Source organism: Echinops telfairi, unplaced genomic scaffold, assembly GCF_000313985.2.
Source record: "Echinops telfairi isolate 266 unplaced genomic scaffold, ASM31398v2 ScPeMD7_5592;HRSCAF=6446, whole genome shotgun sequence".
NCBI classification, from domain to species: domain Eukaryota; kingdom Metazoa; phylum Chordata; class Mammalia; order Afrosoricida; family Tenrecidae; genus Echinops; species Echinops telfairi.
The window spans coordinates 43,033,090-43,046,996 of record NW_022109491.1 but is presented as its reverse complement, the minus strand read 5'-3'; the positions used below and the strand labels follow the sequence as shown (position 1 = coordinate 43,046,996).

General features: G+C 38.2%; 1 pseudogene; it reads right to left on the bottom strand.

Moving 5' to 3' along the window:
• Nucleotides 1-1,106: 1,106 nt before the first annotated feature.
• On the bottom strand, nucleotides 1,107-1,679 carry LOC105979668 (annotated as a pseudogene).
• Between the last annotated feature and the right edge of the window lie 12,228 nt (nucleotides 1,680-13,907).

Here is a 13,907-nt window from a genome sequence, read left to right as displayed (position 1 = left end):
AGAGTGTTTTTGTGTATTGCTTTTTCAAGTTATATTTTTATATTCCAAGTTTATTCTAAAAACAATCTTTACTTCTATATTCAAATGATCTCAAAGCACAGAAAGTATCCATACTCTCCTCTAAGTTTATTTACTACACTAATGAAAGAACTTAATAACATATCAATATTTAGGGATTTTTCACATGATTGGGCTTTCCCAACATTTTAAAGTATTTCTCCCTCTCTCTAAACCAATTTATCTATTTGACATTTGGGATAACCCAATGCACATATACAAAAAGACATGTTTGTCAAATGACCTTAAGATTAAACAGCATTCAGTGTCCTTTTGATAAATTAAATTTTCAGAGGCAAAGTGATTCAAATAGGAGCAACTAAGCTGGCTCCCTTAAGAAATAAAGAAGACAAAAATGAAGAAATGTGAAAAGTGTTAAAGTTTATTTCCATAACTCTTTACCTATTCTTTTAACATAAAAGCATACACTAGAACGTGTGTAAATTAAAATATATCACATCTAGGCTGTCGGTGCCTATGGTTGGGGAATGTCAATCAATAAAAGACCTTGAGACAAAAAGATGAGAAGTAATTTATAGGATAGTACAGGATGTTTGTCCTTCATTAACATATCCATATAACTTTATTGGTGACCTGTTGTTGGCTTGAACCTTAAAGTGATGTTTTATTTCACTATTTATTATCATAATTAAGCATTTCCAAGTAAAGGCAGTCCTTAGATTTGTACTTACCAAACATCAGAAAAATAACCCTGCTACAAAATATGCACAAAATTTTCTGTTTTGTTGTTTTACTACTTTGTTTACAATGAGAGTAAAGTGGAAGGTTCAAATAATTTGAGAATATTTAATGTACCCCATAAACTATAAATCAAGTTATTTTTATTTATTCTTCTGCCAATCACAACTGATTTCTATCTGCAATTATTTTTTAAGTAAGAAGCAGGTCAACTGAAGAAGTAGCTGTGACTTTGAGCGATGGAGCTAAGATTACTCCACTGTAACATGTGCGCTGATTGAGATCCTGTAGAGCATCGTGGGAAGGCGCACATCACAGTTGGCCTTGAGCATCAGTGAATGGGTGCAGCTTTACCTTGCCTTCTCCGAACATGCCGTGCAGCACCGAAGACACTGGGGGTACACAGTCTCAAAGCCAGGGTCATTCCCATAATAGGATCTTTGATAATAATTTGTTTTGTGGATCATAGTTTCCAACTAGTTGAATTTTAGCATTGCAGTTTTTAACTTGATTACCTTTTCTAGTCAGATCTCTCAGATTGCTTTCGTCCATTAATAGGATAGAATCTGATGTGACAAAGTCTTCTTTGGTAATCTGTCGGGCAATGCGGTTAACACTAATGCAATTTTGGCCCCGATATGCAGGATACTATTTCATATGTGGATGTTGCTGCACTGTCTACTTTCCACTTATCTAAAAGATTTTGATCAGTTACAAGTTTTCTGTAAATTGCTTCTGCAATAGGCAATCGAAAATGTTACCCAGGCATCAAACAGGATGGATTTGGGGGCCTGCTCTGCCACCTTCCCAGGCACAGAGATATAAAACGTGGGTTAGAACCACGAACTGAAATCTCCACGGATCCTGGCATGTCTGTGTGTATTGACATGCTAATGAAGCCTTACCCATACATTTTTGGCCATATTTCCTAATTACATACCTTAACATGCCAATGAAGCCTTACCCGTACATTTTTGGCTATATTCTTAGATATATATACCTGAGTATTTATTACTACTCATAAATCAAATAAGGAAAAGAAAGGAAAGAGAAACAGTATGTGTAGCTTGCTCCCATTTCCATATAACATAACCTATATGTGAACAAGCCCACACACAATCTCCTTTGTCCGTACGTAGATCCTCCCTGTTTAGCTTTTTTTATTTATTATTAACTCTTACAGAACTGCATTTTTATGTTCATGGCATTATTTTGTGAATAGTTGTGTGCTCTTCCACTAGCCCTTATGCTCAATAAGGGCAGGAAAGGGGAACACAGAGAAGGGGTAGGAAGGGTGCTATTGCCTCATGGCGGTTGCAATTCATATCCCTAAACAAAATGTATATGAAGTTTTGAATGGAAAATCAATTTTATCTGTCCACTTTCACTCATATTTCAATAAAAAGCTAAAAAGAAAAAAAAGAAAATGACCAACACTGTTCTGTGGGACCAGGTTAAAGCTTTTCTCTCTCAGTCAGACATCCCCTCTGGATAGTTGCACCACAATTGTATAAATCTTAATCCTAAAAACAAATCCTTTGTTTCATATGATTCACAAGGATCTGCTTCCCTGATTAACCTAAACTTTTTTAGTCTTTATTATATTGCATTTAATCTGATGAAGACCCCCACAAGGAAGTGAGAACATCATCAGTGCTTCCTTGTGTCGTTGTATTTGTTGGGTACCATCGATCTGTCCCAACCCATAGTGACCAGATGAACAACAGAACACTCTGCTCCTCCAACATCCTCACCATTGTTCTTATGTTTAAGTTTATTGTTGCAGCCACTGCGTACAATCAAATTGTCGAAAACCATCCTCTTTTTCACTGCCCTGCTACTTTACCAAGTATGATGACCTTTCACAGGGCCAAGTCTCTCCTGAGAACATCGTCCAAGTACATGAGAAAAAGTCAAGCCATCCTTGCCTCTAAGGAGCATTCTGGCTGCACTTCTTCCAAGACAGACTGGTTTTTTTCATTTGGCAGTCTATGCCAATTTCAATAATTCTTTCCCAGCATCATAGTTCAAATGCATCTATTTGTTTAGTTTTCCTTAGGCAATTCCAATTCCCAAATGCACATGAAGAAATTGAAAATCCCATGGCTTGGGTCAGGGGTATTTTAGTCCTCAAATAACCTCCTTGCTTTTCAATACTTTAAAGAGGTCTTCTGAAGCAGATTTACCTAATGCAATACATCTTTTGATCTCTTGATTGCTGCTTCCATAAGCATTGATTGTGGACTCAAGCAAAATGAAATTCTTAACAACTTCAATCTTTTCTCCATTGATCATTTAAAACTATAGGCTCAGTTTTGAGGATTTTGCTTTTCTCGACATTGGGTTGTAATCTATATTGGAAGCTGCACTCCTGGATCTTCATCAAGTGCTTCAAGTCCTCTTTACTTTCAGCAAGCAAGGATGTGCCATGTGCATATCACACATAGTTAACAAGCCTTCTTCCAATCTTTCATGCCATGTTCTGCTAAATAACCATAATGGGAAGAATGGATAGATAATGGATAGATAAATACAAAGGGATAGTAGACTGGAAAAAAGTAATATAACATGTTATTATATTTACAGAATGAAGATTAAAAGTGTTTAAGTCAGTGACAGAATCCAGATTAAAAAAAGTACACACTGGATGATTCTACTTCTAATAGGTTAAAAAACTAAAGACATATACAAAGTACACAAGGAATTAGAAGGTAGTATGGTATACCTGATAAGAAGCTTGTGAAAAGAGGCTGAGTGCAACATCATGGATGTTGATTTCCTGACCTGTGGTCTGGTGCCACAGATGTATTAAATGTGTGAAAAATCATTGAGACATACATGTACTTAAGCTTTGGGGTTTTTTGTGTATGTATTATACTTTAGTAAGGTTTTAAAAATTGAAACCCTATGTGACTATTAATTTGTTTCATAGTCAAAAATCTATGTTCATTGACTTAGCGGTCAAAAAGTCTTTTAATAGGTGACCTTCTAACAACAATCTCCATATATGTAGGCATATACATATATATTGTCCAACTGTATATTACCAATTGTATATGATGCTAGTTATAGCTCATCCATCAAAACATAATGGAGGCGGGGTGGGGAGTGAAGAAGAGCTGATACCAAGGGCTCAAACAGAAAGTAAATGTTTAAAAAATGATGATGGCAGCATATGTTTAAATATGCTTGATACAATCGATGTCTGGAATGTTATAAGAGCTGTGAAATCCCCCAATAAAATTATTTTAAAAATACAAAAAACATAATGGAGTAGTTAATGATGTGTTTCTTTCACCAAGATATTTATAGATTCACAGATGGGGGTTTCATGCTCCATAAATATAATGATGTCATTTATTCTCATCTTAAACAATATCATGTCTACTGCTCCTGCGGAGAGTTGCACAATTTGGAAGCAGGTTTGGAATATCTTCAGCCTGCTACCACTTTTTATAGCTACTAGTCACAGGGAAGCTTACACAATCAAGATTATACTATATCCAGTGAACTTTGCAGAATGAATAGATTCTGATAAAGGTGCATGCAAATACTACTTAAAATAGAGACTGATGAAGGATGATACTTTTTAAAAATAGCCTAATGGACAACTAGGGTGAAGTCCCACTCATCCAGAAAGGTAAACCAGCAGCCTCACTAGTACAAGTGTTGATGTTGGAGTTGTCTGTTCAATAAGCATCTGTAAGGTTACCAGATGTTTAGTTAGAGTAGGAGTGGGGAACATCTCATGGTAGAACATACGCTGTTCTTAGTTCTGATGGTGGTAATCACACACTTGTCACCTAGTGCCTGACAGAAGTTGATGTTTATATATTTCAGTTCTGACACCACTAAATGGGAAAATCCAGAGTTATCCCTGGGAGTAAACTTGTAGCTTCCCAGAGCAGAAACTCTCTTCACACCAAGGCTCCTTAGGCAGCAAATGCTGTTGTTGTTGTTGTTGTTGGTGCCATCAAGTTGGTTCTGACCCATGGTGACATCCACAATAGAATGAAACATGCCAGGTCCTGTGTAATACCCACAATTGTCCCTATGCCTGAGCCCATTGTTGCAGCCACATGTCAATTAATCTTCTTGAGGGCCTTCCTCTTTTTTGATGCACCTCTATTTTACCAAACATGATGTCCTTCTCCAGGGACTGGTCTCTCCTGATAACAAGTCCAATGTACGTAACATGAAGCTAACCTTGCCTCTAAGGAGCACTCCCACTGTGCTTCTTTCAAGGCCGATCAGTTGTTCTTTTGGTTGGTTATGGGACTTTCATTATTCTTCGATAGCATCACATTATTATTTGAATAAATGTATCAATTATACTTCATTTTTCTTCATTCGATGTCCAGCTTTCATATGCTTATAAGACAATTGTTGAATGGGGAGAAAGTTGATATAAATCTTTAATTTTTCATCTTTAGTTTTATTGATACATTTGAATTAATTGATCTTCATTGTAGGCAGATGGATATTATCCTACACTAACAGAACTTCAGGGTAAATCTAGAATTGTTCTTTTAGCTGGTATATGTAATACCATTCCTCTTCAAATTCTCACTGCTAACACACTAGACCATATGTTTGTCTGATTAAAATATGGCCAAAATAAGTCCATTTCAGTTCACTAATGCCTAGGATATCAATCTTGGTGTGTTCCACTTTATGTCTGACAAGTTCAATTTTCCTAGATTCATACTTTGTATATTTGAACTAGATATTAATGATGTTTATAGCTTTTTCTTCTCATTTTCAGTCATGCCATATTAGTCCCCAAAGTTCGATCTGTGGACTCCCAGAACAACAACAAAAATCTATCTTAGAAAACATACAGCCAGTATCCTACTTAAAAGCAAGGATGGTGAACCTCTATCTCATGTAATTTGAACATATGTATTACCAGGAGAGACCAATCTCTGTAATAGGAAGTCATGTTTGGTAAAGTGAAAAACCATCAAGGAGATAGACTGACATAGTGACTGTGCCAGTGGGCTCAAACACAACAACGATGAGGATGGCACAGGACAGAGCAGTGTTTCATTCTGTAGCACGTAGGGTACCTATGAATTGAAACTTATCTGATGGCCTCTAATAAGAACAACAACAACCACAACAAAGTTGTAGCCCTCCAAATCTTTAACGTATACACTACTGTAAAGGGGTAGCTCTTCCTGAGTTGTAATTTAGATGTCTTCCAATATTAGGCATTCATCTTCTGATACTTATAAATGTTCAGTAGATACTCATAAGGTTATCATTGGCCAATAGTTTTCATAACTAAATCACCTAAACCATCTTCATACTCTTTATTCATCTGGAAGGTCTACTGCAACCTGTTCACCATGGGTGACACTGCTTGTATTTGAAATATTGGAGGCAAAGGCCCCAGCATTACAAGAACACACAAGTCACTACAGCATGACAAAATGATAGCTAAGTGGTCCCAAATCAAATTACTTACACTCTAATCTGCTTTCAGAAGAATCTCAATGAAGAATTTAGAAGAATGCTTATGGAGCAGAGTTTAATCTTTCCATGCATTAGGCAGGCTTCTCTAGAGAAGCAAAACCAATGACTCTTATACGTGTATGTATACAGAAAGAGATTTCATATCAAGAAATAGGTAGCACAGTTGTAGAAATGGGTAAATCTAATCTGGTTCAAGTCTGTGAGTCAGATGGCAAACTAAAAGCTTCTCTTGACTTCTGTAACTATGGGAACTGAGGCAGCAGGAAGCAGGAAGACCATAGATTGGTGCATGTAGAATCAAATGATTCCAAGGTTAGCAATCTGCTAATGGATCCTAGGATCAGCAGGCCATATGGCAGGAGACCAATGAACCAAGTTCAAGGTCCAGCAGATGTGACAAGTTTTCCCTTGAAGCCTGCTTAAAAAGAAGGAGGCTATATAACCTTGGAGACTTTTCTTCCAATTGCATCAAGGCTATGACCTATGCATGGGAGTTATACTCCACTACAACTGCTGTCTGCTCACAGACTTGATGGCATTCTGTTAGATCCCATCGTGAAGTTGATTACAGTTTGTAAAATCTTATGGAGGATTACTGCCAAACTACTGAGAATCCCAGAGGAAGACTGTGATCCATAGATTATGCCACTTTGCTTGCTGAATGAAGCACTTGCTAATGAAAAATCAAGGGATGTAGCCTTCAGTATGGATTTCAACTAGTGTAAAGAAAACCAAAATCCTGACAAGTGTTCCAATAGGTAAAATGATGGTAAATGGGGATGATTGGAGCTCACATTTGGAGCACTAAATTTACAAATGGCTACAGACACAGAGAAAGCCCAGAATTTTTTTTCTTTATGTGAGCCTCCACATGATTTAAACCTCCACCAAATTATTTCTGACCATTAACTGAGCATATATTAGCCTTGCCTTCAGGCAGCATGCACTAGAGAGTGGACCACTACCACTCCCCTGGCCAATACAGGGATGGGAGAAGCACTGATTGTTGTCTTCAATGCATTTTGAGAAAACAGTGAGAAACTGGTTGCCTACAGGAAAGAAGGCCAACAGATCTCTCCATGTTTAGCTTTAAATGTGCTCTTTGCAGATTAAGGGAACTTAAATATTTCTTTAAATATAAATCTGAAAAGCCTAGTTTAGACAAAAATAAGGAAAGCTATACTAAAATCATGCGCTCTGAAGTTAGTGGAAATCACTTGATCCTCTATTACTTCTGAGGTTGCCCAGTAATTGACAACTTAGGTCTATTATTCATTTGCCAACTATTGCCATAATCCTTGCTTATTATCTTGTTGCTTAATATCTTCTGCTTATTACTGGGTCCTGCAGATTGTTTTGCCTTATTGGATTCGTGAAAAATGACTAGTATACTATGAGATAACAAAATCCAGTAGCAAATTCACAGACTTCATCTCTTGAGGAGACAGAGAATCAAACACATGACCCAGAGGATAACCAGGCAGACCACAACAAACAGCAAAGGCAGTCAAATCTGATGCGATGAAGAGGAAAAACATTAGAATACTGTAATTGGATGTCCAGATCAAGACACAACGAAGAAGTCAATGACAAAAATAGCAAGGGAATTCTTAGAGAAAAACTTCCCCAGTTTAATGAATGAAAATCAGGCAACCATTCAGGAGGCTGAAAGAACACCTGCTCGATTGAATTCCAAGAAGAAGTCACCAAGGCATATAATAGCAAACTATCCAACTTTTAGGAAAAGGAGAAAATCATATGAGCAGCTAGGGACAAACAAGTATTCACCTATTAAGGTACCCAAATAAGAATATACTCAGATCTATCAGTGGATACTCTGAAGAAGAGGAGTGTAGTAACATATTCCAAAAATTGAAGGAAAATAATGCAAACCCAAGAATACTCTATTCAGCCAAATAATCTATCAAGATACATGGTGAAGTAAGATTCTTCCCAGACACGGAAAAACTCAAAGAATACGTTAAAAGAAACCCTGCCTTACAACACATCCTTGCCGTCCCAGTAGAGGCAGAAAAACAACACTCACTAAGCACAAATAAGAGACCTCCATATAGAACAACTCCACCTAGAGGGCAACAAAGAGAAAATAGTCCCCAAGTTGCATTGGCTCGATGGTGGAAAAAAGAGAAGAATAAGGAACACACACACACATGCACAACACACTGATAAGAAAGGGAGGTAGGGAAAACCCCAACACAAAAGGTACAAAATGACATAATAGAGTCCACAAATGGACTTAATAATCCTGAATATTAATGGACTGAACTCAGGCATTAAAAAGCAGAGACTAGCAGACTGGCTTAGAAAACACAACCTGTCGATTTGCTGCCTGCAGGAGACACATCTCAAGATTACAGACAAAAATAGGCTGAGAAGCAAACTCTGGAGAAAAATATACCAAGTAACTGGCAATTCAAAAAAAAGTAGGGATTGCAATCCTAATCTTGAAAAAAATTGATATCGAGGTGCAAGCCATAACAAGAAATAAGGAGAGGCACTATATAATGCTCAAGAAAACTGTAGTCCAAGAACTAGTGAGCATAATAAATATATACGTGCCCAGGGATAAACCTGAGAAATTTCTCAATTAAATGCTCTAAACGATGCAAAAAGAAACCACAGGCTCAACAATTATATTAGGTGACTTTAATATACCACCCTCTGAGAAAGATAGATCACAGGGAAAGAAGCTTAACAAGGAGGCTACATATTTAAACAGTGCAAGTAGACAGCATGACCTGATAGATCTTTTCAGAGCTTGCCACCCAATCCCACACAGCACATACACAAAGATAGACCACACAGCTGGGACACAAGTTGAATCTGTAAATTGAAGCACATAGAGATCATACAGACTTCTCTCTCTGACCACTATACTGTAAGGCTGGAAATCAACAAAAGGATGATTAATAAAACAAGGGCAAACAATTGGAGGATGAATAACTCTATTGAAAAAGGAGTGGGCACTGGTCCAGATCAGAGATGAAATTAGGAAGTTTCTAGAAACCAATGAGAACGAGAATACGACATACCCAAACCTTTGGAACGCAGAAAAGGCAGTATCAAAGGAAGTTTGATAGCAATATATCCCCATATTAAAAAGGAAGATGGACTTATGATTGATATGCTGACACAAAACTTACAGCAATTAGAGCAGAGTCAACAGAACAATCCTACTAAAAGCAAAAGAAAAGAAATAATAAAAATCAGGACTGAAATTAATGAGAGGGAAAACAAGAAAATTATAGAAAAACTAATGCAGCTTAAAGTTGGTTCTTTGAAAGATTAACGGAATAATCAGATTATTGGCAAACCTAACCAAAGAAAGGAAGGAACAAAATCCAATAGCAAGGATGAGGGATGAAACAGAGGACATTATATCAGATCCTAATGAAAGCAAAAGGATAATTCCACAGTACAATGAAGGCCTGTTCTCCAATAAATTCAACAACTTGGAAAACACAGACAAATACTTGGAAAAACAATCCCTCCCTAGACTATCCCAGATGGATGTTAATAATCTCATCAAACCTATAGCAATAGAAGAAATAGACAAGTGTATCAAGGGATTACCAACAAAAATACCCCCCCCCCCCTGTCAGATGGCCTCACAGGAGAATTCTATCAAGTATTCAGATCAGAACTGACATCAAATCCTATACAAACACTTCCAGAACATAGAAAAAAGAAAGCAAACTCCTGAACTCTTTCTATGAAACTTGTATAATTCTGATACCTAAGGCAGAGAAGGATCCCACAAGAATATCCCTAACGAGAGACCAATATCCCTATCGAACATCGATGTAAAAATCCTTAAAAAATACTGGCCAATAAAATAAAAAAGTATATCAAACAAATAATTCACCATGACCAAGTAGGATTCATATGAGGGATGCAGGGATGGTTCAACATAGGAAAGACCATTAGTATTATTCACCACATTGACATGAAAAATTATAAGAACCACATGATAATATTGATAGATGCAGAAAAAGCATTCGACAACATCCAACACCCATTGTTGAAGACACTCAAGAAGATAGGAATGGAAGGAAAATTTTTCAATATAATACAAGAGATATGAAAAACCAACAGCCAATGTGGTAGTCAGTGGAGAAAAGACTAAAACTATCCTTCTGAAAAAGGGGACCAGACAAGGATGCTCCTTGTCCCCCCTCTAATTTAACATCTTACTGGAGGTCCTAGCTAACAACATAAGGCAAAGAAAATGCATCAAAAGTATTCACTTGGGGAAGGAAGAGGTGAAATTATCATTATTCACAGATGATATGATTTTATATATGGAAAATTCCAAAAGCTCCACAAGGAAGTGTTAGAAGCGATAGAGGAATATGGCAGAGTGGTAGGATACAATATCAACAAACAGAAGTTGATTGGACTGCTATACACATTGGACAAGACCACAGAAGAGGGGATCTAAAAAGTAGTAACCTTCACAATAGCCAAGCACAAATTGAAATATCTAGGGATATATCTGACTGAAAAAAACAAAAGATTTGTATGAGGAAAACTACAGAACACTATTATAAGAAACCAAGAGTGACTTCAACAAATGCAAGTATATCCCATGCTCATGGATTGGAAGACTAAATATAGTCAGTTCTGCCCAAGGCACCATATAAGTTTAATGTTATCCTCATATAAATACCATCATCTTTCTTCAAAGGACTGGAAGAACTGATTATGAACTTCATATGGAGAGGGAAGAAGCCCTGAATTAGCAGAGAACTCTTCAAGAAGAAGGAAAGAGTGGGAGGGCTTGCTTTACTTGACTTTAGTACATGTTATACAGCCACCATGGTCAAAACTGTATGGTATTTGTGATAGGTAGGTTTGTTGTGCCAGCATGGCCAATAAACACATGTGAGATTAGTTGAAGGGCAGAGAGATAAATGGCTCAGTGAACCTCGACTCTCTCTCTCTTGCCCTTGGATCGTTGGACCAGTGTGCACCTGCCTTGCTTGTTTTGTGCCTCAATTTGCAAGCTACACTACGTGTGGGACACCTAACCCATGGACTGTGTAGCTGTAACATGAGGTTCCTTCAAGACCTGCTTCGCCACACCATTAGCATTTACATCTCTTGATCTGGGGACTGTAGACCCTGTCATCTGGTTGATTGTTGGTGACCTGCCTTGCTGTTTGCTTCCTGTGGCCAGATAGCCTGAATTGCTCTAAGGAGGACTACCCAGCGGCCTTCAAGACTCGAAGGACTGCCAATGTACTAGCTGTCTCATGGAAGTGAGTTGCACTGAGCCATTTGTACTGCTTTATAGATTAATTGTTTATTTCTTATGTTATCTATATAAATATATATAAAATTATTAGTGTCCTGGTTTTGTTTCTCTAGAGAACACTGTCTAACACAGTATTGGTATAATGACAGATACACAGAACAATGGAAAAGAACCGCAAATCCAGAAATAAAATCATTAGCATACAGACAACTGATCTTTGATAAGGGCCCAAAAAATATCAAATGGGAAGTGGATGCCCTCTTCAGTAAGTGGTGCAGGGGAAAAAATGGATATCTACCTTCAGAAAAATGTAGCAAGACTCTTACCTCACTCCATGCACAAGAATAAACTCAAGGTGGGACACAGACCTTGAGGTAAAACTCCAAACTATTAGGGCTATCAATGAGGGATGTGGGACAAACCTGAGAACTTTGGTGCAGGGAATACATAGGCTATTGGAAATAGAGAAGGACACAAATACAGAGATATACTGATGATAAAACACCTATGTACATAGAAAGAATTCACCAGGAGAGTAATAAGTAAGCCCACAGACTGGGAAAATATCTTTAGCAATATCTCATCAGACAAAGCCCTTCTTACTAAAACTACAATACTCTGCTAGTTTACAATAAGAAAAAAGCTAATTGCCCACTGAGAAGGTGGGCAAGGACCTGAAGAGTAGTTTTACAAGGGCAGAAATCCAAATTGCCAATGAACATATGAGAAAATGTTCCCGATCATTAGCCATAAGAGACATGGCAAATGAAAAAACTGAGACACCATCTAATACCCTCAAAGACTGTGCAATTCAAAAAAATCAGAAAGTCACAACTGTTGGAGAGACTGTGGTAAGAAGGGAACTCTCATCCACTGGTGGAGGACCTGTAGGTATGTACAGCCACTATGGAAATCGATTCAGTGACATCTAAAACAGATGGAGATTGAGCTGTCAAATAATCCAGCAGTCCCCTTCCTGGGCATATAACCAGAAGAGGCATGAAACAAACTAGGCCAAACATCTGTGCTCCAGTGTTTATTACGGCACAGTTCACAATCAAAAGGAGTTGGACACAACCCAAATTTCCACCAAAGGATGAATGGATTAAAAAACTGTGGTACATACAGACAATGGAGTACTATCCATTCCTAAAAAGCTGTGATGAACCCATGAAGCACATCATTGCATGGGAAGAATTGGAGGAAATTATGCCAAATGAAGTAAGCCAAGCACAAAAGGACAGGTACAACATGAGTCTGCTGAGGTAAGCTTAAAAAAAAGCAAAAAGGGCATAAGGGAAAAGCTACTAAATACTGTACATTCATTCCTGGGGTGAGTTCTAGGTACTATGACAAGGGCCAGACCCAATCCAGGGATACATATGACAGCCAACTAAAAAGAAGGATAAAAGAAATTGGGGGAAAAAAGACAGGTAGTAGGGGAACAGGGTACTAACCCACACAAGAGGAGGGTATTGTTTATATCTCTACAGGAGAGGGAGAGAGGGACCTGACTTCAACCTCGTGCACCAAGACGTCAATGCAACAAAGCGGCATGAAGCAGGAAACCAATAGAGAGGTCTGTGTGGCTGGCCCAATCCCAACTACATGGACACCCTGGCCCCCAGAAGAATGAACTTCAGAGGACAGCAGTGAATCCACAGATTAGGGGGAAGGGCATGTCTGATCAGAGCACACAGAAGCAAATGAAGAGGGAAAGAGAGAGAGTGGAACACATCCTGGCACACCAAGCTCAGAGCAGCCAATGTATAGAGAGGACCATAGGGTCAGCCCATCACAAAACATGACATCCCTTACTGATCCATAACTGGAGACACAGTGTGGGAATGTGTCGGATTTGACTCCACCACATCACATCAGGGTGAAGCACTAAGGGCATGCATCAGAGCAGCAAGGGGAGCAGAGCAATGAAGTCCCCGGAGAATCCCAAAAATAGTCTTTGGGGCCAGGGCATGGCACCTCAATCACTCAACCGGAAAACACTCCTAAAGTTCAACAACAAACTATTTATAGGCTTTTCTTATTTTGTTGTTGCTGTTTTGTTTTCTTTTGCTGTCTAGTTTTTGTGCTTATTAATGTCTCTGCATGTCTATCTAGATACAATAGGCTGGATAAACAATCTGGAGGAGAAAACAATGGGACTGACAAGTCTGACAGGATACAGGAGAGGGGGAACTAGGGAAAAGGAAGGGTGGGGTCAACAAACTCAGGGACTGTGGAACACCAAATGATCTAAAATTGATGGCAGGGAGGGTGTGGGATAACTGGTGGGGAATGATAAAGGGCAATGCAGCTGAGAGGAATTACTGAAACCTGAATGAAGGCCAAACATGATAGTGGGACAAGAAGAAAGTAAAAGGAAATAGAGGAAAGA